The following is a 21,476-nucleotide window of genomic DNA, read 5'->3' as shown; positions in this document are numbered from 1 at the left end:
CAAAAAAAAAAAAAAAAAAAAAAAAAAGCAACCACAAAGCTAAAATTTTAAAAATGCTTGCAAATGAGATGCAGCCGGTTGAAATGGCTCTTTTTAAATTTTTAAATTTCACAAATGCAGTCATTTTTATTCCTTTAACACATATCATACTGGACATTCATTCCACCAAGTACTAGGAACATTCTTCTCATTGCCAAATAGTACATCCTAGTTCTATTTGGTGATGTTTCATTTTATTTCTTTTAAAGCAATCCATATTGTATTTCGTAGTTCTAATTTATAAATCTGTGGATTTTAAACAACCCCTTCTGAAAAGTGCATGGAGAACAAACATGATCTATTTTGATGGGAAATGTTAGATTTGGGATATGTGATATTATATACATGATCAGATGAAAACCCATAGAAAAATGGCCTTGGAATGAGACTGAAACTTCCCCTCACTGCTGCTTTGGCAGTTGGCTCTGATACAAAGACCCTTATGGTAATATTCTCATTTAAGCCCCAACTTTCCATCCTGAGATGATACTGGCTGCTGTGCCTTAGTATAATTTTATCTACTTTATGTGTATTCTTAATTTAAAAATTGTAGAAAGGCAGAACAGCAAGGCACAGAGCTCATCTTTTGACAGATGAAGAAACCAAAGCGTAGGGGGCCAAGTATCTCAGCAAAGGTCAAAAGCACACTAGATTCCAACCTGCCCACCCAGACACATGGCTGTGTCCTTTGCACTCTGGTAGCTGACCCAGTTAACTGCTTGTTCACTTGTGTTTTGCTTTTTTGAGAAACTATCCCGTCTCAGATTGATCGTCCTGTCTTCACAAAATAGCCTTAAAATTGATAAGACATAGACAATTCATTAACATTGTGCTTCAGAGAAATAAAATAAAGCAAAGTAACTTTCTGTTATTTTTGTGAGCATGTGCATGCAAGTTACTTCTTGTGTATGTTCCTATGTAAGGAAAAGGGAGCCCTTGGAAAACAGCCTGGCCTCCATTTTATTATCATGATTTTTCACATCCAGAAGGAAATGCTGTTTTCCCTTTTCCGGGGGTACCTGGGCTCCCACTTGCACTTCAGAAAGTGGAGAACGTGGAGATTGAGACAGCCACACTCTTTTGCTTGGTTGTGTCTGGGGCTGTTTTCCAGATATCTTTCTTGGTTTGCTATCATTGGGGTTTGAACTCAGTTTTTGCTTTGGAAGAAGCAACTGGACCAAGTATCAGTCTGACCTCGGATGTAGAATTTCTTAGCACAGGGAAGGAAGAGGCCAGGAAGTCAACAGCTTCATACGAATTTGACCCTGTGGCTAGCTCTCCATGGGATTTTGAACAGGCTATTGTCCCTTGTACGGCCTGCTAGGAAATGACAGATTGTAAAACATGGTATGTGGGCTACTGTTTTTAATCTTGGGTCACAAAGGGAACCAATAGATGTCTTAGATTAGATCTTCCTCTCTGAGTGCCAGAATCATTGCCCGTTGTAACGCTGTTACTGTGAATTGTAGTTATTTTTACTGATATATTATCATTACCACATGCTTTATGTCAAACTATGTTTTGTTAAATAAAAGATTAAATAAATAAACTGATATCAGTGCCAGAGCTACGATCTTTCTCTGACCTCCTAACGTTGCACCTTGTACTGCTGGAATCTTCCTTCCTAAGACCTCACCTGACACTGCCACTCTGTCCCCCATCTCTGCCTCTCATCTCTCTTCCTTAAGTGTTCTACTTGCTAGGACCACTTCATCATTTTTCATTCCTCTTTAGACAAAGCCCTTTAGGTACTGACGTGAATAAAACAGAATGTTATCAGTGTCAGACGACGTTAGGCACATATGAACCTGAGACAGGAAGTGGCACATGGTTATTCTTGGAGGCATTTCCCAATCTCAAATAGATCTTCTTGTTATTTTTTCAGAGTACCAAATATATTTTTCCTGATCACAACACACTATTTACATGAATGAATGTGTAGCGCAGGCCGAGCCTGAAGTTGGTCCTTCGCCTCCTCCCTACTTCCTTTCTCCTCCATAGATTAGAGTCTGTTGGACTCATGTGTAGACCCTGGAAGACACAGCCCCTGGGAGACACTTAGCTTGTACCCTTCCCAGTTCCTTTCCTGTGCATGCCCCGATCATGAAGCAATAACAGTAGTTCTGCCTTAGGCCACACAGGGCATGTGTGTCTTCCACTGTAGGTAAACTGCGCGTGGTGCTCTAAGTGGCCATCAGCTTCCGACAAGCTATGCTTCCACTTGGTCCTAACTTTCAAGAATAGCCATTGTTTCTTCATCTCCCCCGCTCCCTGGCTTCTGACCCTACGCTGTGCAGGTCACAGCAGGTGTGCATGTATTTTCCCACCTTAAAAATAGTGACATGAGAACCCGAACTACTTCACTTTACCTTCTTTGATTACCATCACTTGCCACAGAGGAGCTGCTTCGCAAATGCTTGTTAAGTCAATGATTTCTAAGATGAGTGAAGGCGAGGAAGTTAAAGACGTTTATTTATTTTATCTCCCTGCTTGGGTGGAAGCTGTCTCGACGTCATCCTAATAAACAGAATTACAGGTACCCACACAAGCCCATTCAGACATTCTCTATGAAGTTATGGTATAAACCTCTTGAAGTGATGATTATTCTTTTTAATCCTTTTCCTTGCAGATGCTGTATCTGCTTTTTTCCACTCAGAATGCCTTTAGGCTTTTAGATAGACAAAGTTGAAAACTATATTGAAGTTGAATGATGCCGGTGCCAAGTAATGTAACTACACCTGTCTCCGAGTGAAGCTGTCAGCAGATTTTACATTTTCAAGGATTGTTTTTCTATCATCTATGTGCCTGTTTATCTATTACCTATCTATCTCTGTCATGAATATATGTTGGCATTAGTATCAAGCCAGATAGAGCCATTCTGTAAAATGCAATCACATTCCCTTCAGCCCTCGCTTCTCACTCCCACGTGCCAAGTGTCATTCCAGTTTTGCACACAACCTAGCTGAAAATCAGAAAGGAAAAAGGGCATGCCCTATTCCTAAGCGTAATTCAGGGGGTGGGTCTGAGTGTATACCCCCTTTGATCTCCTCTTTATTAAATGTAGCCATTCTTCTAAACGTTGTTACCTCCTAAGTGCTTGGAATATTGCAGAAGTAGGAAGAAGAATATAATTCTTACTTATTTTTAAATCTAAAATGCCTGCAAGACTCAGAGCATGAAACGTTCAAGGGCATGGCATTTTCAGAGAACCTGGAGTTGTAGAGTTTATGTAAAAGTGTGTGTCAGGAAATGAAGTGGAACAGGGATCTAAGCACCATTTTGTAAATGTGAGCAATAAAATAAAGATGGTAAACTGGTAGTGATTAGTACCACACCATTCTCTTTGGGAACAAAGGGGTAAAATCTGCTTATTTCTAGGAATACGTGGGCTTTCCTTTCAACCTTCAGCTGTGTAATTGATGATAGAAATAATTATCAAAGGGCTTTAAACTAGCTAAGATTCATAGAACTCTCTCTTTAGAAAAAAAGAAAGAATTCCATGGTAATCCATGTTATATTCAACCCCTGAATAGATGTGATGCCAATTACCGCCACCTGCCCCATCTTGTCTCAGTTACAACGCCCTAGGGAGATCTGCACTTAAGACCCTGTCAAAAATGTCAGCTCTGCTTCTAGGGCCAGAGGCAATAACTCCCCTTGAAGACTGGTAGGTCTGGGTCCCCTGTGAAAAGCAACATTAAATCTTCTCTTAGGCTAATGGGGACGCCGATCTAGCACTCTGTTTTCAGCATGCATGAGGAGACTGAACATTTCCCTCCAGAAGGAATGTGCCAGATGCTGAGCCAGATGCTCCAGACAGGTTATTTCATTTAATTCTCAACATCCCACAGCCTATTTATCACCCTTCTTGAGTCATGCGTGAGAATATTGAGGCTCCAAGGTCACTCGATTTACCTGGAAGGACAAGGAAGCACGATCATTCTCGTGCCCTGCCTGTATTCTCCCTTTCTCGTTGTACTGAATTTTGTTTATACCTAGTTTGCATTATTTAGTAAATGTTTTGTCTCTATTCATAGCTCCAATAAAAAAAAAATCTGGCTTTAAATGAATGAACTGGATGCATGTACCACCATCTTGGTTTTCACAATGGTGCCCATGGAAACTAGACTGACACTAAAGAATGTCTCAATTGAGAGAGCCTCAAATAAAGAACAAACAAAAAAAGTTATTGGCCAAGTTACTCCAAACAACCATTGAAAATATTTTATTATAACCAGTTCCTGAAAATGATGAAACTTTTCATCTGTATGAATCTATGCATTTGATGAACATTTAAAAATTTCAAATTATTTTTTAAGCAATACAAAGCCCACCGAAAATGTGTACACATTTCAGGAAAATAAAAATAGTATTTTTTTTTCAACAGATAATGTTACATTGGTATGGGGGACCCTAGAAGGTGTCTTATATCACAGAAAATCCACTACACTGCTGGAATTTAGAGAAAAAATTGAAAATGCATGTGTAGCAATCTCAGTGCCTGAGGTTTCCCAAGCAGCAGTTGGCTGTACTAATAAATGTCTGGAAGCTGATGGCCATCACTTTGAGCAGCTCTTGTAACTGTAGAGACCAAAGGTAACATTTTAATCTCATGATGTCTCAATAAATATAGTATTAAAATACTTTTGCTTTTTTATTTTCCTAAAATGTGTATACATTTTTTTTGCGGACTTCATATATTATTACATATTCACAAAAGCCTTATCACAAAATGAATTGAAAATATAGGTGCCCATCAAATCTCTAAAACTTAGGTTGGATATCCACAGTTTAGCTCTATTTATACTTACATTGCTATATTTTTTCTTCTTAAGTTTAAAAAAATTGTATTAACACATAACAATTTTGTCTTGTATTTATTTATGATGTATAGTGTGTTATTTCAACAAACGTACATGCTATGTAATGAATGAATCAGTGTAATTAGTATTTCTACCCCCTTATCATTACTTTGTATTTAGAGAATTTGAATTCCTCATTTCATTTAAAATAGTGATCATAAGTTCTATCCAATTTTACTACAAACCACTGGATTTCATTCTTTTCATGGCTAACTAGTATTCCCTCATGTATATATACTGTATTTTCTTTATCTGTTCATTTATTGAACAGCTCTAGATTAATTCTTTTTTTAAGCATTTGTGAATAGTATAACAAAAAATGTGGACATGTAGGCTTCTCTTTGATGTGCTGATAACATTCATTTCCTCAGGAGATATACACAGATTGGGACTGCTGGGTCATGTGGTAGTTCTTCTCATTTTTTCAAAGCATCACTGTGCTAATTTCCATTTCCACCAACAGCATGTAAATGCTCCTTCTCTTCTATGTCTTCATTGTTATGTGTTACTCTTCTTTAATTTTGGATAATAGCCATTCTTATGGAGTGTGATGACATCTCATTACAGTTTTAACTTTTATTCCCCTTATGATGAATAAATTTGAACATTTTTTCATAAATATGAAGCCATTTGAATTTTTCTTTTGGAAAATGTCTGTTCATATCACTTGCCATTATTTAATTGCATTATATTTTTATCAGTGAGCTCTTTAGGTTCCTTATGTATTATAAATACTAATCCTTCATCAGGTGAATAGTTTGTAATCTTTTTCTTTTAACCATTCTGTAGGTCTTTTTACTCTTTGTTTCTTTGCTGTAAAGAAACTTCTTCATTTGCTATAACCTCATTTGCCTAATTTTTGTGGTACTCTATTCTGTTTTGGTCCTATCTGTCTATTTTGTGTCAGTTCTGTTCGGTTTGATTACTGTAATTTTGTAGTAGATTTTGAAGACAGGTAATGTGCTACTTCTGGCTTTGATAATTTTGCTCAATATTGGTTTGGCTATTGAGGGTCTTATGTGCTTCCTCAAGAATTTTAGAATTATTTTTTCTAGTTATATGAAGGCTATAATTAATATTTTGATGGGGATTACAGTAATCTATAGATCACTTTGAGAAGCATGGACAATTTAACACTATTAATTCTATAAATCTATGAACATGAGAGGCCTTTTCATATTTTTTGTATGCTATTTAATTTTTTTCTTCAGGGTTAATAATTTTCATTGTAGAGATCTTTCATCTCCTTCTTAAATATATTCCTAGTTATTTTATTTTAATGTAGTAATTGTGAGTGGAATTCTTTTTGTGATTTCTTCTTTGTGACTTCATTATTAGTGTACAAAAATGCTACTGATTTTTTGATGTTGATTTTGTATTCTACATCTTTACTGAATTCAGTTATTATCTCTGTCCCACCCCCCACTGGAGTTATTAGTTTTTACTATCTATAAAACTATATCATCTGCAAAGTGAGACAATTTGAATTTCTTCTTTCCTATTTGTATGTTTTGTTTTGGTTCTGGGGATCAAACTCAGGTCCTTCTGCTTGTGAGGCAGGCTCTGGAACCACTGAGCTAAATCCCCAGACCTATTAGTATTTTTAAAAATTTTTTTCAATATCCTAACTACTCTGGCAATAACTTACGGTAATGTGTTGAGTAAGAATAGTAAGAGGGGACATCATTCTCTCAATCCAGACTTTAGATAAAGATCCTAAGAAAAATATTTTAGTTTATTCCCATTCAGAGCAATTACAGCTATAGATCTGTTATACATTGTCTTTATTATTCTGTATCTTCTACATCTAATTTGTTTAAATTTCTTATCATAGAGGGATGTTAAATTTTATATAATACTTTCTATGAATCTATTGAGATAATCACATGATTTTTGTCCTTACTTTTATAAGTGAGATGTATTATATATTTTCTTTTCATTTTAATCCATCCTTATCTCTTTATGAGAAATCACACTTTATCACAATGAATGATACTTTTAATTTCATCTGCTGTTGGATTCAACTTGCAATTAGCTTGATGAGAATTTTGTATATGTGTTCGAGATATTGGTTTATAATTTTCTGTTTTAAATTATATCATTTTCCGTTTTGAACGTCAGTACAGTTATGGTATCATAGAATGAGTTTGGAAGAATTCCTTTGTTTTCAATTTTTAAAAAATGTTTGGAGAATAACGGTTTTAGCTCTTTCTTAAAAGTTTGGTGTAATTCAGCAGCGAAACCATAAAATTCTGTACTTTCCTTTGTTGGGAGAATTTTCATTATTTATTCACTTTCAATGGTAAATATTGGTCTATGTACATTTTTAGTTCCAATTTTGGTAGGTTTTATGTATCAAAACATTTGTTTCTTCTAGGACTTTCAATTTGTTGTTGCATAGCTGTCTGTAATTGTTTCTAATGATCCTTTGCATTTCTGTGCTATCAGTTGTAATTTCATTTTTATCTCTATTTTTATTTTTATTTTTTCTAAAAATTTTGTGAATCATTTGTCTTTTCAAATATACTTTATTTCACTGATCCTTTGAATGCATTGTTTTCTATCCTGATCTTTGTTCTTTCTTTCTTTCTGTTTTATTGTGAATTGAAATTAAGACCTTGTTTTTTTGAGGCAGATTGCAGCACCACTGAGCTAAATGGGAGGGGTAGGGGAAAGGAAAGAAGGGAATGGAATTAATATGAGAAAATTTAAAAATGGAAACAAAGTCTTTGTACATAGGGAGGGAGGAGTTGAAGGGAGGGCAGGGAAGTGGGGAAAATAAGAACCAAGATTGATTATGTAAAGGTGCAAATTTCCAACAAGTAATGTCATTATATTGTATACCTTAAGTGTACCAATAAAATTAATTTAAAAACTACAGCTATCAACCTGTTGCTTTGAGTTTTCCTTGCAGACATGGAAGCATGCATAAGTATCTATAATAGTCATCTTGGAGTCTCCTCAATTACTATTTCACAGCCATATAGTTGCTGCCCAAAGCTGTCCAATACTTGGTTTCTTAACATCCATTCACTTATTTATCCATCCACATAACTTTTCAATTGAATCTTGAAATTGTTTTCCATTGGGCAGACATTAAACTCCTGTGTGAGACAAAAAAAGAAGTTATCAAAGAGCTTATAATCTTAATAGAAAGACTAGCATGTAACTAGTACTCTTAACTTAGTGAAATAAACACAATAACCAAAGACTAGGCTCCTTATAAGAAGCTACAATGGTCAGAGAGAGTTTTGTCTAAAAATTTCAAAGAAGCTGCTTGATGTGGATTTGGACAGGTGATGATAAGATTTTACCAGGTGGACAAGTATATGAAGAATGTGTTATGTTAATTTTTCCTAAAAGCTGATTATATTTAATTAAAAGAATATTTGCTTTGCTCCTTATAAGAAGCTACAATGGTCAGAGAGAGTTTTGTCTAAAAATTTCAAAGAAGCTGCTTGATGTGGATTTGGACAGGTGATGATAAGATTTTACCAGGTGGACAAGTATATGAAGAATGTGTTATGTTAATTTTTCCTAAAAGCTGATTATATTTAATTAAGAGTATATTTGCTTTAATTGTACATAAGATCCTAATGGTATAATTGACAATGTGAAATAGGAAGAAAAGGACTAAAGGTGTAGGGGAAGTGGGAAGGGTAGGGGAAAGGAAATAAGGGAAAAGAAAAAAACCATGAGAAAACGAAAAAATGGAAATAAAGTATTTGTAAAATAGGGAAGGGATGAGGGGGTAAAGGGAGGGCAGGGGTAAGGGGAAAAAATGAGAGCCAAGACCTGTCATATAAAGGTAAAAGATCCCAATGATGAATGTAACTGTACTGTGTACTTAAAATATACCAATAAACTCAATGAGAAAAAATATTTGCTTGAAAAATATGCAATGATAACAATATCCTAATTATAAACTTAACAAATATTTTGCTTTTCTATATCTCAGAGGAGTGTTTAATTACATATTATCTTCCTTGGGTCTAGAAGGTCATCCAGTTATTGAGTGAGACTTTTGTAGATTTGCTCACACACAATGTTTTATTCAGAGTCACTCTTTGTTATTCATTTACTTAATGGTTTATTCAAAAGCAGGGACAGTCTTCATGCATTGCAGAGTATTCGAGTTTTACCCCAGGGAATTTGGTTGTTCGTGTTCAATTTATTGTATTAATTACATTAATTAATAGAGAATCCCTTCTGAAGGCCATTGATTTATGTTCGGAAAAAAGACTAAACAATTATGCACAGAAACATAAACATATATACTTGCTACATGAATTACCCATAGCTCAGTTATTAGATTTGACATATATAATTTAGTTTACAGTCATAAAAGAGTGCTGCAGGGTATGGAAAGATCAGGAGATGTTTTTCCCCAATGATGAAAATAAATGTTTAAAAACAGATCCCAGCTGGAGCCAGATAGATAAGTTAAGTGAAACAGGCCACGTGAACAAGGAAAGGACACGGCCCACTTACATTTCCCAGTTTCACGTTCACTACAGCAAACTGTTTCCCTGCAGGAATGTGAGGCTTTTTTGATAAGTCCTCTAATGTTTTGTACATAAATTTGAAAAAATGAATTTTGTGGAAATCCCTCAAATTTACATGTAAGTATATTTATTCGTTTCTTCACAATATTAAGAACTGAGAAAGACACTCACTGCTCATTAGTCAATAGTTGATGCAAATATCTCTAAATGGTCATACCAAATAACACAGAGGTTGAATTACTGCCCTCCCATGGAAGAGTAAGTCTTAGGACATTCCAGAAGTAGGACTACCACTGATGATTGTATTTCTGATTGCTTACCCTAGGAGTAAAACCGCCAAGCATGGATATATGTAACAATGATTACATAGAAAAACACTGCACTTAGTGACCTGGTAACTAAATTTGGGAAGAGCTGCAAATGTAGGGTCTATCTCACTGCTATCCCTGCTTAGTAGCTTCTGCTGCTCAAGCTAGAAGATGAGATAATGCCTGAGGCAATCACAGAGATTCTGGCAACAAGATGCAGTTTTACTTAAATAGTAGCTATTGAATCCTCGTTAATACTGAACAGTTTTATTGTGGATCTTAGATAATTGCAAACAAACCAAAAATCTTATTCATTTTGGAGCAAGTGGAGTGAAAAGCACCTATCAGGATGATGTATTGCTTGACTATGAACACATAACTTGTTTGACAAATTTTTTAAAAGGTACAGTAATGTCTCTGTCTGAACTCCTGAATTGTGTTTAACCTAAAACCATAAGATCAAGCAGCTGATTGTTCTCTGGCTGCTTTCACTTTTCTGTATTTGCTGCCATGTTAATCTGTATGCTCTAGGAGAGTAACTCTTAGCATTAAGTGGCTCCCCTCTGGAGTTGTGGTTTCTCTTTATTCCAGCAACCTAGAGATAAGGTGATTGAATGTTTCACAGTGCTGGCTGTGGATTCCTGATGACAAGTTTGAATCATTATTTAGTAACTTCACTATGTAATAGCCAGATATTTGGGGCAATTCCCTTGAAAGCTCTGGGTTTCAGATTCCTCATCTACAAAATAAGGGGCTGTGAGAGTTACCCTGTGGATAAGATAAATAAAAATGGTCTGATACATATGAAATGCCCAATAAATGTCACGTACTGTCATCATTTCTTATAGCATAGATGCTCAGGTTGTATCCACTGAAAGATTTTCTTGTGTCTTATCAGTGGTTCCAAATATGTGTTGATAAAGAAGGGATGGAAATGTGTTGATTGTCCACAGTGGAGACTCATACCAGGAGGGGTAGAAATTTGAAACAGGGCTTTCCTGAGGTTTTCCAGGTCATGGATCTTGCCAACATGTACTGCTACCGACCCCCTCATGGCTCCCCTCAGGAGAACATGTTGTCTTTAGTACTTTGCACCTTATTCCTCCCTGCACTGAAACTGACAAACCTACTCCTCAAGCTTCAGAGAGTGGAGCAATACTCTTACCCCCGAGGAGCTTTCGCAGAGAACTCCAGATGGGTCACACTTGCCTCGTGCTTGTGCTTCTGTGAACTCAGTTTATTCTTCTCCGTATAGCTGGTTAGCCTGTTTGACTGCATTGTGCTTTTGTCACTCACCCTACCCCTCTGTTCGTATCAGAAATCAGGTTTGTTTACCTTTATCTACCTGACATCTTCTTTGTGAAGTACCTGACACATCACAGACTTGAAGTATTTGTTGCGTAAAGAAATCAATAATGGCTCATTGCTGGGAAAATGGATGGGATGGATGAATGAACAAGTCAAAACAGAAATGAATTATCCAAGTTGTTGCACCAGTTTCAAGCTTTTCTGTCTTCTCATTTTTCCCTAGTTTGGACTAAGGTTTGTACTGATCTAATCTAATATTTGAAAACAGCCAAACTCTACTGTAAACTGGTTACAAGTGTAAAAACAAATGAGATCGCTCACTGTTCACCATCAGGATAACATATCCTTTGGCCAGCTTCCTTTCCTACATGTCAACTCAGTGCCACACCTCAGTTTGGTTTCTGAGGTTGCTACTCTCTCCTGACACTGCCCATGTAATTCTGTGGAAACTGCCTTTTCTGCTCAGCTCCAACTTGCCAAATTTTACTTATTCTCTGAAGATTCTCACTCTTCCCAAAATGCACTGTATCCATTTGGCCTTTGTTAATATTTTAATTACCATAATTACCAGCACACACTATTTTACTTTTTCTTTATTTTCCTGAATATATATTTGCACATTCCTGAAAGAAGGCCCATATATCCTATTTCCTTTTGCATGTGTCATGTTGTTATTGACAACAAATTTCTAAAACACCAATGAGGCCAAATTTTGGAGTGAAGGAATTTTTTATTCATTAGGCAAATCACAACAAATATAAATATTAAATATATTATGCCACCTTAGAAAAGATCTAAAAACAAAACTGTTTCTTAATGCTTATTTTATACAAAAATAAATTTTAGATGTATGAGGTATTTAAGCAAAAATAATATGGTACAAGTGAATACATTGTGATGGTAAACATATTGACACTGGTATTGGATCAGTAATATAAAGGAAAATACTGATATTAAAAGGAATGAAAATGTCATGGTTGCATAAAATACTCATACTCATTTGTGACAAATTGTACATAAGACAAACATGCATATACAAAGCATCTTAGATATCAACAGGAAAAAAATTCACCTATCCAAAAATTAAGTAATTACATAAGCAGTAAAAGCACAATAACCAGATGAAGCGTTCATATTCTCCGGTGAATGAAATGCAAATGCAGTGAGCAGTAGATAGGAGACACGATAGAGACCGCTTCTTTGCAGTGGTTTCAGAGTGTGGTTGGTGAGTGGTATCAACACGTCCATGGCCTCCTCTGGAGACTCGGCTTCCAGAAGCGAAGATGGATGTGGCAGGAGGAGGAAGACTGGCTGGTCAGTATGGTAATGCTCGTTTCCTTTTCTCTATGGTCATTCCTCGTCTCTTCCTTTTAAATAATCTATATTTCCCATTCTGTCTATGGGGAATATATCATGCCTTTGTAATATGAAAAAAATTATTTAAAATGTAAAAACTGTTATATATGTGTCTACTGATACAAGGCTGACACTGTTGAACACTTGCCCACTTCATGTTGCAGAGTGTAACAGAAGCTTTTTCTTCTTTTTCAGTTCATGTACAATTGTGACTTTTGTTTTCTTGCATGGTGAGAACAAGATTAGGTTTTCTCAGAAAAAGCAAAGGCTTCTGAAGTAGAGCCTTGAGCTGAGTTACGTCTGTACTTCTCACTGTCTGGCATGCTGCAGTTTCCCTAGGCTCTCAGACCTTTAATTTCCTCCTTAGTCTCAGAGGTTTCTAACACTTACCTTTCAAGTTTGTTGGGAAGGCAAAATTAAGAGAATCTGGTTGGATATTGTGGCACATGCCGGTAATCCCAGCATTTGGGAGGCTGAGACAGAAGGATTGTTGAGTGTTTGAGACTCGCCTCAGCTGCATAGTGAGTTAAAGTTTAGCCTGAATTACAAAGCAAGACCCTGTCTCAAAAAACAAAAACAAAAACAACAATCTTGCTATGTTCCTGGTGTTCAATAAATGGTTGTCATCCATAAAATGAAATCATCAGAGACAATAGTCAATTAACTTTAACCTGAGAAATCATTTAGCCAATGTAAAGGCAGATGCACTTGCTAATGTATCAGGAACACAGTACCCTGTCATGGAGTGTGAATACATGAATTCTGCATGTGTGGGTGCTTGAAGTTAGTCTCTGATGGCAGAAGGTGGATCTGTCATTTGTAGAGGCTAGGATGGCTCTCACCTCCGTCCACTCTGCCCTGTTGCAGGAGCATCTGTGAGTACTACTTGGTTTTGTGTGCTTTCTTTACATATTGAGCTTTCTAGCTTGAGGCCAAGCAATGCACAGAACAAGGTAGGGTTACTGCTAATTCTTAGATTTGTATCGACGGCTCTGTTGAGAGAAAGAAAAGAAAAGGAAGCAGGCACAGGGAAAAGGAAGATACATGTCTGCTTGCCAGATATGTCTCTATAAATGTTCCCAGTGATGAAACAATCTGTAGAGCCACGCTTAATATTTTTTTGTCTTACTCTCTTTAAATTGGGCACGACACCTGTTCTTCATCACATTACCCTCACTGAAGTATCTGCAAATACTCAGAGCTCCTGTGCTTTTACCATATCTCCAGTATAGAGACTCTGATCTCCTCCTTTTCCGGCTGGGTCTTTCTCGGGGGTGCCCAAAAGATGCTGAGAGATTTGCCAACAGGTGGGGCAAGGGTTGGCAGGAGCTCAGCACAGCAGCAAAGCAGTGGATTTCGACTTCCCTGTTCTGACACTGGTGTGCTGGGGGCAGAGGGAGAGGCCGATGGAGCCTTCCGACCCCATGTTTCTGCCCTGGGGCCCCAGAGAGGTGCTCAGGGAATGTTAGCTCATCTACATGTGAGCCTTACTTGGAAAGGCTACTGGATTACCATGTGTGTGTGCAGGCACAATCTGCTGACAGGCTGCATTCTCTGAATCGGTCTGTAAATCCTGTCCCTCCTCCTCAGCCAAGCATGTTCCTGCCAGAGCCTTCATTGCACCTCAGGCAGATCCCTTCTCCCCCACTAATGGTTCTGTGAAGTGGAAAGAAGACTGATTTTGGGTTCAAGCTGTCCAGATTCAATTATTTGACAGATGAGAGGGTAAAAGGAAATCCTGTTTGAGCATCTCTACTCTAAAAGTCTGAAATCCAGAATTCTCTAAAATCTGAAAATTTGAGCAGCGACATGGAGTCACACGTGGGAAATTTATGCCATGTAACTTTTTTCATGCATAAAATGTTATGAAGAATATTATATAGAATTATAATTATATAGTATAAAAGATGTATATGAAAGAGATATGAATTTTGTGTCGGGATGTGGGTTTTTGCCCCCAAATATGTCACCTGTATGCAAACTTTCCAAAATCTGAAGAAAAATTTAAAATCTGAAACACTCTGGTTTCCAGTACCTAGGACAATAGAAACCCTAGCTGTACTAATTCTCAGTGGGCTGTTTCATTAATGACATTGCTGTCCCCTTTGTGAAGTCACCAAGATTTTCACAGGCAACTTTCTTCCATTAGTCAGCAACAATGACTGCCTGTTTGCTTACCCCATCACTAAGGTAGATCCTGTGAGTTCCTTATTCTCAGATGCTCAGTGAACAAAAGTTTATCTGTCATGTCCTGAAAACATGACCTCAGGGACTAGAAGTAGGAGGTGCACTCCCTACCTCTCCCCAGTTTCCCAGACAGAGAGCAGTAGCCACCTGCCTGCCAGTTTGAGCTGTGGTAGTTTGAATTTAATCATCAGTTCTCAAAGGGCAAGAGGGTAACGATCACAAGGCAACCGTTTTTTTTTTTAGGACCTGACACAGAGCTTTGATGGCAGGTGGTGTAGTCATCCACAGGGCACCTTAGTTCCCACCTATCATTGTCGTCCATGTTTCTTTTCTTCTTTAAGTTGCAAGGGGATGGCGGCTGCTCCTCACATCACTGCATTTTCTTTCTCACCCACCATGGCTTGGCTTTCCCCAGGGTAGAACAAAATTATTTTGATGGAACCCTCACATGGTTTAGGGTTGTTCAGAGATTTCCTGAAAAGTTATTTCTGAAAACTCCTTAAAACTTCCGTGGGAGATGGAGCAAACTCCCAGCCGACTGCCAATCAGGACTCCAGTTTGGGAAAAGAGGAAGAGAGGAGGTGAAGGTGAAAGCAGAACTAAGCTGGCCCCCGCCTTTCCTCCTTTCATCACAGGTGTCTCTACAAAAGCAAGGCAATCCCTGGTGACTTGAAAGGAGAGAGCAGGATGAGGAGCTAATTCTAGACAATGGAACACGGAGAGAAAAGCAAGCAACAGGGCCTACACTCTCAGGTGAGAAGAGGAAAAGATAAAGGCTCTTGTCTTTGCCCATTCTCTAGGCCGACTCAGGTAAAACCCATAGCTGGTCATGAGAATCATAATGACCATGCAAACAGAAGTAGTGAATATTAACGGACCCCTTTTAAGTATTGTTTCAGTTAATGTGAACTGATAAACAGTCATAAATGCACAGACAAGAAATGAATTATTATTCTGTTTATTAATAATGAACCTGGAATGTGGGGAGATTAATAAATTGACTGAAATTAGTCAGTTTTAAAATACAGTGGTAACTCAGTTCATGAATTTACTTCTTTCCATGATTCTGGTTGCTTGCAGTTTGCCTGCAACTAGAATTGTAGAATGAACTCTGGAACCAGAGCCATGGAAAGAACTGAATTAGTGAACCGAGGTACCACTGTTTACGTCACAGTCTGAACCCAAGTGTCCAGCAACAGAGCTTCTCCTGAACCATTCCACCCCGCATTATCACACTTCTGCTTCAGGTTTGCTGAAAAATACATGCACATCCCTACAGGCATATTTAAAACATGAATGGTTTTCAATGTCCAGCTCCTCTCTCACACACATCATGTAGCATGGTGAGAGAGAAGGTAAGGATTACGCTGTTCTGTGTCTACATTAGTTAATTTTTATAACAGCTTTACTGAGGTAAAGTTCTTATTCTTACATTTTTCCTTTTCAAATATATAGCTCAGTATACACTTTAAGTGTTTTTTAGTATGTGTTCAAGGAGTAACACAGCTACCAAGATTATCCCACCCTGATTTTAGAAGACTTTCGTCACCCCCTGAAGAAGCTGCATGCCCGTTGTCACTCATTCTCTGTTCCTCTCTGCTTGGCCCCTGACAGCTGCTAACCTATTTTCTGTCTCTATGGAGTTGCCTCTTCTGGCATTTAATGTAAATGAGATCATACCAGATGTGATCTTTTGGGACTGTATTCTTTTATTGAAGCAATGTTTTCCAGATTCATCTAAATTGAGGAACCATTACTGTATTCCTTTGGTGGCTGAGTAATATTCCATTGTATGTATATACCACAATTTGTTCATCAGTTCATTTGTTGATGGGCATTTTGGCTATTTCTGCCTCTTAGCTATTATAAATAATGCTGTTATGAGCATTCATGTTCAATTTCTTTGTGGAAATATGTCTTCACTTTTGGATGTATGCCTAGCAGTGGAATTTTTGGCTCTGCTTTTAACTCTATGTTTAACATTTTTAGGATTCTCTGGTCTATTTTCCATGGTGACTGAATCATTTTACATTTTAACTAGCGATGTATAAGTGTTCCAGTTCTCAACATCCTCACCAACACTTGCTATTTTCTATTTTAAAAAAAGTTTCAGTCATCATAGCAGGTGTGGAATAGTGTTTAATTGTGGGTTTGACTTACATTTTCCTAGTGAACAATTTTGTTAATCATCTTGTCATGGACTTCTTTGGAGAAATGTTTATTCAAAATCTTTGCTCACTTAAAAATGGCTTTCAAGGAAGAAAATGCAAATTTAAGGAAGTGAAAAATTACCTAAATATAATAGTTATTTATATATTCTGGATATAAATCCTGTTATGAAGTGCATGCTTTGCAAATATTTGATCCCATTCTGTGTCTTTTTATTTTCCTGGTGATTTGCTTTGAGAAACAAAAGTGTTTAATTTTGATGAAATCTATTCTTTTAATTGCTTGTTATTTTGGTTTCATATTTAACAAACTATTTCCTACCCAAGGATTATGAATATTTTCACAAGAAAGAATTTTAAATCTCAGAGTTTAGCATTTAAAATTGAGGTTTACTGTCACTTTGAATTAACTTTTCTTTATGGTGTGTTACAGAGGTAAAAACTCCTTCCTTTGGACGATGATATCCATTCTGAAAATCCACTATTTTTATTATTTATTTTATTGTATTTATTTATTTGGTATGAGGGGTCGAACTCAGAACCTTGTGCTTATGAGGCACACAGCAGAACCACTGAGCTAAATCTCCAGCCCACATGAGCTATTTTTAAATAATAGTACCACATTTATAACTTTATAATTATGTTATTTAGCAATATACTGGTATGTCTTCACTTTCTTTTACTTACTTAAGTTTGTCTTTTCCTCTCTCTGACATTTAGCACTTACTATAGTTTGATGTTTTTCTTCCCAAAGTTCATATGCTGAAAACTAATCTCAAATGTAATAGAATTAAGAGTCACTGCCTTTAGGGGGTGAGTTGGTACTGGGGGCTCTGTGCTTATAAATAAGATTAGCACCTTATAAAAGAGATGTGGGGGACCTTGTTCACCCCTTATACCACTTGAGATACTAAAGAATGTGCTGCCTCTGAAGTAAATAAAAGTGTCCCCAGACACTGAGTTAGCTGGCAGCTCAATCATGGACTTTTCAGCCTCTAGAACTGTGAGCAATAAACTTATCTTATTTGTAATTATCCAGATTGTGATATTTTTGTTAATAGCATCTGGAAGAACTAAGACATCACTGTATTCATAATGGCCAGGGAAGTGTCTAGCATATATTATACAGCCCATGCATATTTATTTAATAACTGAGCCTTTAAATGATACCACTACTATATGCATTCAAGTTCTAAAGAATTAGGACTTCCAATAGCAGTGTTGGTGAACCTGTGGCAAAAATGTTACTTGTTTTTAAGACAAGAAATGTTACTGTACGAATTGCTTTTTTCTAAATCAAAACCTCAATATTCAGGCTCAATTGCAGTGTTAGCATTTTGTGATAAATAAATGGGTCTTGGGGCTACAGTTTGGGCACGGATCTCTGAAAGGTTTGCCATCACTGCTCCATAGTCATTTGATCTTGTACCCCTGGCCTTTCCTGAAGAAGCTGAGAGACAGTAGAAGACTCTACATCTTCCAGTACTTGGCCTTCCTCATACTGGACCACACCCAACGCTCTGCTAGCTGCACCCATCACTCCTCACAAAACAACAACGAAAATGTTCCAATATGTTCGAAGGAAAAAAAAAAGAGCAAGTAGATCTAGGGATTTAATGAGAACAAACAGACAATTTAGGTGCATAAGTCTGTGTGGTTTTGAGGCACCCCACTAGGGACAATACCTTTATGGATCTTTGAAGCATTTGAGAAGGGGACCACTGGCATTGAGTGGAAGGAAGGCAGGGGTGAGGAACAATCTCCAGTGCATAGTGTGGCCCTCAATACATCCCCGTTGCTGATCCTTGCTGAGGAATGCAGAGAAGTAAGAGAAGCCCTCATGGACCAAACTCTGAGTCCTGGTGTGTCCTTAATAATGATGCCATGAACCATAGGACCCTCATTTCTTCAACTGAGCAATGGTGCAAAGATAATTTTTGCACAGGATGAGTACAAATATAGGAAGAGAGACTACATAGAACAAAGTCCTGTTGTTAAAAGGTGTAAATATCTGCTTTTGACTTCAGCCATTTTCATAAGATACGGGGTGGGGGGCAATGAAATCTAAGGAAAAAGAAAATTAAGAGTAAAAATGAATATTGCTCCAGTGCAAGGAAGGTGAGATTTGGGAAAGTTGCTTTGACGTCTGCTCTCCCACTGGCTTGCCTGAGCCCAGTCTGCGGGACTGGGTAGCCATGCTTTCCCCTGTGGGCACTGCCACTGCTCCAGCATAAGGAAGGTAGCTGTGAGGGCACCCCACGCCCTTGCTCTCAGACCTCCTGATTGTGCAAGTCCTTGGACCCACTCTGCAGAGGCATAGCTGGTTATAAAGGATATTTTTCTGAGCTCCCAACTTTGAACATCTTTAAAGAAAGGATGGGAGAAACCTGTAGTAGAACTGTGTGGAGATCAACCCTGCAGGAGGTCAGGGAACTCCATATGGGACTTGTAGCCTGTAGTCAGTCTGCATCTTGGGGGTCTGCCATCAGCTAGCTGAGATCAGGGGATTTGGTTCTGCAAATGGCTGCACACATTATATAATATGACAACAGAGATATAGTCTGAAAGAGGACCTTTAAAGTCATTTTTTTTGTTCTTTTCCTCATTCCACTATGCAAATTCTTTCTTTTTTTCTGTCCCCTTTCACCAACTCAGTCTCTTGCTCCACCAAATTATCCCTCATCTCCCTTTCTGTTCCTTCTCCTGCCCTAATTCAGATCTCTTATTTTATCATTTTTTCTTTTTTCTTTATATTCTTTTTTCCTATCATTTTACCTCATTCAAAGGTCAATAGTTCCAAGAGAAAGTGAGCCTCTATTACCGTTAAGGGGATATATTCTTTTCCTTATACTTGCACTCTGTCTGTCCCTTTTGAATTTAACAGTTTCCTAAGTATTGTGTGGCCATTCTATGTCCTCTGGCTTCACTTGAAACCATCTCCAATGCTTCTAATTATCTGCTCCTCTCATCTTAACTCAGTTTAAGCCCCTATCCTAAATGGTAAATATGCTATATTGAAAAGTTTACTGGTGTGAATAATCTGCAATAATATGGAAGATCCTAATAAGATTACTGACATTGAGAAATGGGAAGAAAGGAGCTAAAGGTGTAGGGAAGGTGGGTCAGGTAGGGGAAGGGTAAAAAGGGAAAAGAAAAAAATGTGAGATAATTAAAAGATGGAATTAAAGTGGTTGTAGATGGGGGGGAAGAGGGGGTGAAGGGAGGGCAGGGACAAGGGGAAAAAATGAGAACCAAGACTTCTAATAAGATTACTGACATTGAGAAATGGGAAGAAAGGAGCTAAAGGTGTAGGGAAGGTGGGTCAGGTAGGGGAAGGGTAAAAAGGGAAAAGAAAAAAATGTGAGATAATTAAAAGATGGAATTAAAGTGGTTGTAGATGGGGGGGAAGAGGGGGTGAAGGGAGGGCAGGGACAAGGGGAAAAAATGAGAACCAAGACTTGTTATGTAGAGGTACAAGATCCCAACAATGAAGGTAACTGTACTGTATCCCTAAAATGTACCAATAAACTCAATTAAAGCTGAAAAAAAAAAAGAAAAGTTTATTCACTGAAAACATATTTTGGGCTGCTTCTTGATTTTAATTTTATTCACATGGTCTAAAGGTGATAGATTAATAACTACCACAAGTGGTCAATTTCCAAGTTGTGCTTGATCCTATTGTGTTGCTGATTGTATCGATTGGGATAAAGGATTGCGATCTACTTAATGAATTGTTTTCTCTGATATTATGAAAATGAGAATGTCTATGAGTCACTAGGGACTCAAAAGCTAAAGCGCAACTATATCAGGAAGATTTAATAACCCAGAAATTAAATCAAGGACAACCCAACAGCAAAAATAAAAATGAGAAAACACTTAAGCAAGACACAAAGACAGACTTTCAGTTCACAAATGTCAAATAGTAGGGCAAATGAGGATGAAAAGTCTGATAGTGAACCGCCACGACACTCTGAACTCCCAGCACAGAATGTAACAAAACAGATCAATCAGGCTCCAGAAAAATTCAAAACAGAAATAATTTCCCAGATAACCATAGAGATGGTGAGCCAAATGAAAGTCATGATTTGAGACTCTAGAACAGAAACTGACAAAAAATAGATGAGCTCAGGACCATGATAGAATCTATGAACACCCAGGATAAGAAAGAAATGGAAACAATGAATGCCCAATATAGGAAAGAAATGGAATCGATAAAACACATTCAAACAGATATCCAGCAGATTAAAAACGCTATTGAAAGTGTTCACAATAGAATAAAAGAATGTGAAGATAGAATCTCAAATATAGAAGATAAGATTGCAGTCAGTGACCAAGAAAAGAGAGGTCTCTTAAAATCAGTAGGGGATCATGAGAAATCAATCCAACAACTCCTAGATGATACAAAGAATAACATTAGACTGATAGGAATCCATGAAGTAGCAGGAGAAAATACAAATGACTTAAAAAAGCTGTTCACAGATTTAATGACAGAAAACTTCCCAAACAGAGGGGAAGAAATTGACACACAGATACGGGAGGCATATAGGACTCCAACTAGCCAAGATAAAAAAAAAAAAATCTACACCTAGACATATAATAATCAAGATCCCAGAAACTCAACAGAAGAACAAAATACTATAAGCACTAAGAGAAAATAAATAAATCACATGCAAAGGAAAACCCATCAAAATCACAGCAGACTTTTGAACACAAACCCTCAGGTCAAGGAGAGCCTGGAGTGAG

This window comes from Fukomys damarensis, unplaced genomic scaffold (assembly GCF_012274545.1).
Source record: "Fukomys damarensis isolate Sample0158 unplaced genomic scaffold, DMR_v1.0_HiC HiC_scaffold_5, whole genome shotgun sequence".
In the NCBI taxonomy this organism is placed as follows: domain Eukaryota; kingdom Metazoa; phylum Chordata; class Mammalia; order Rodentia; family Bathyergidae; genus Fukomys; species Fukomys damarensis.
Note: the sequence above shows the minus strand (reverse complement) of the source record.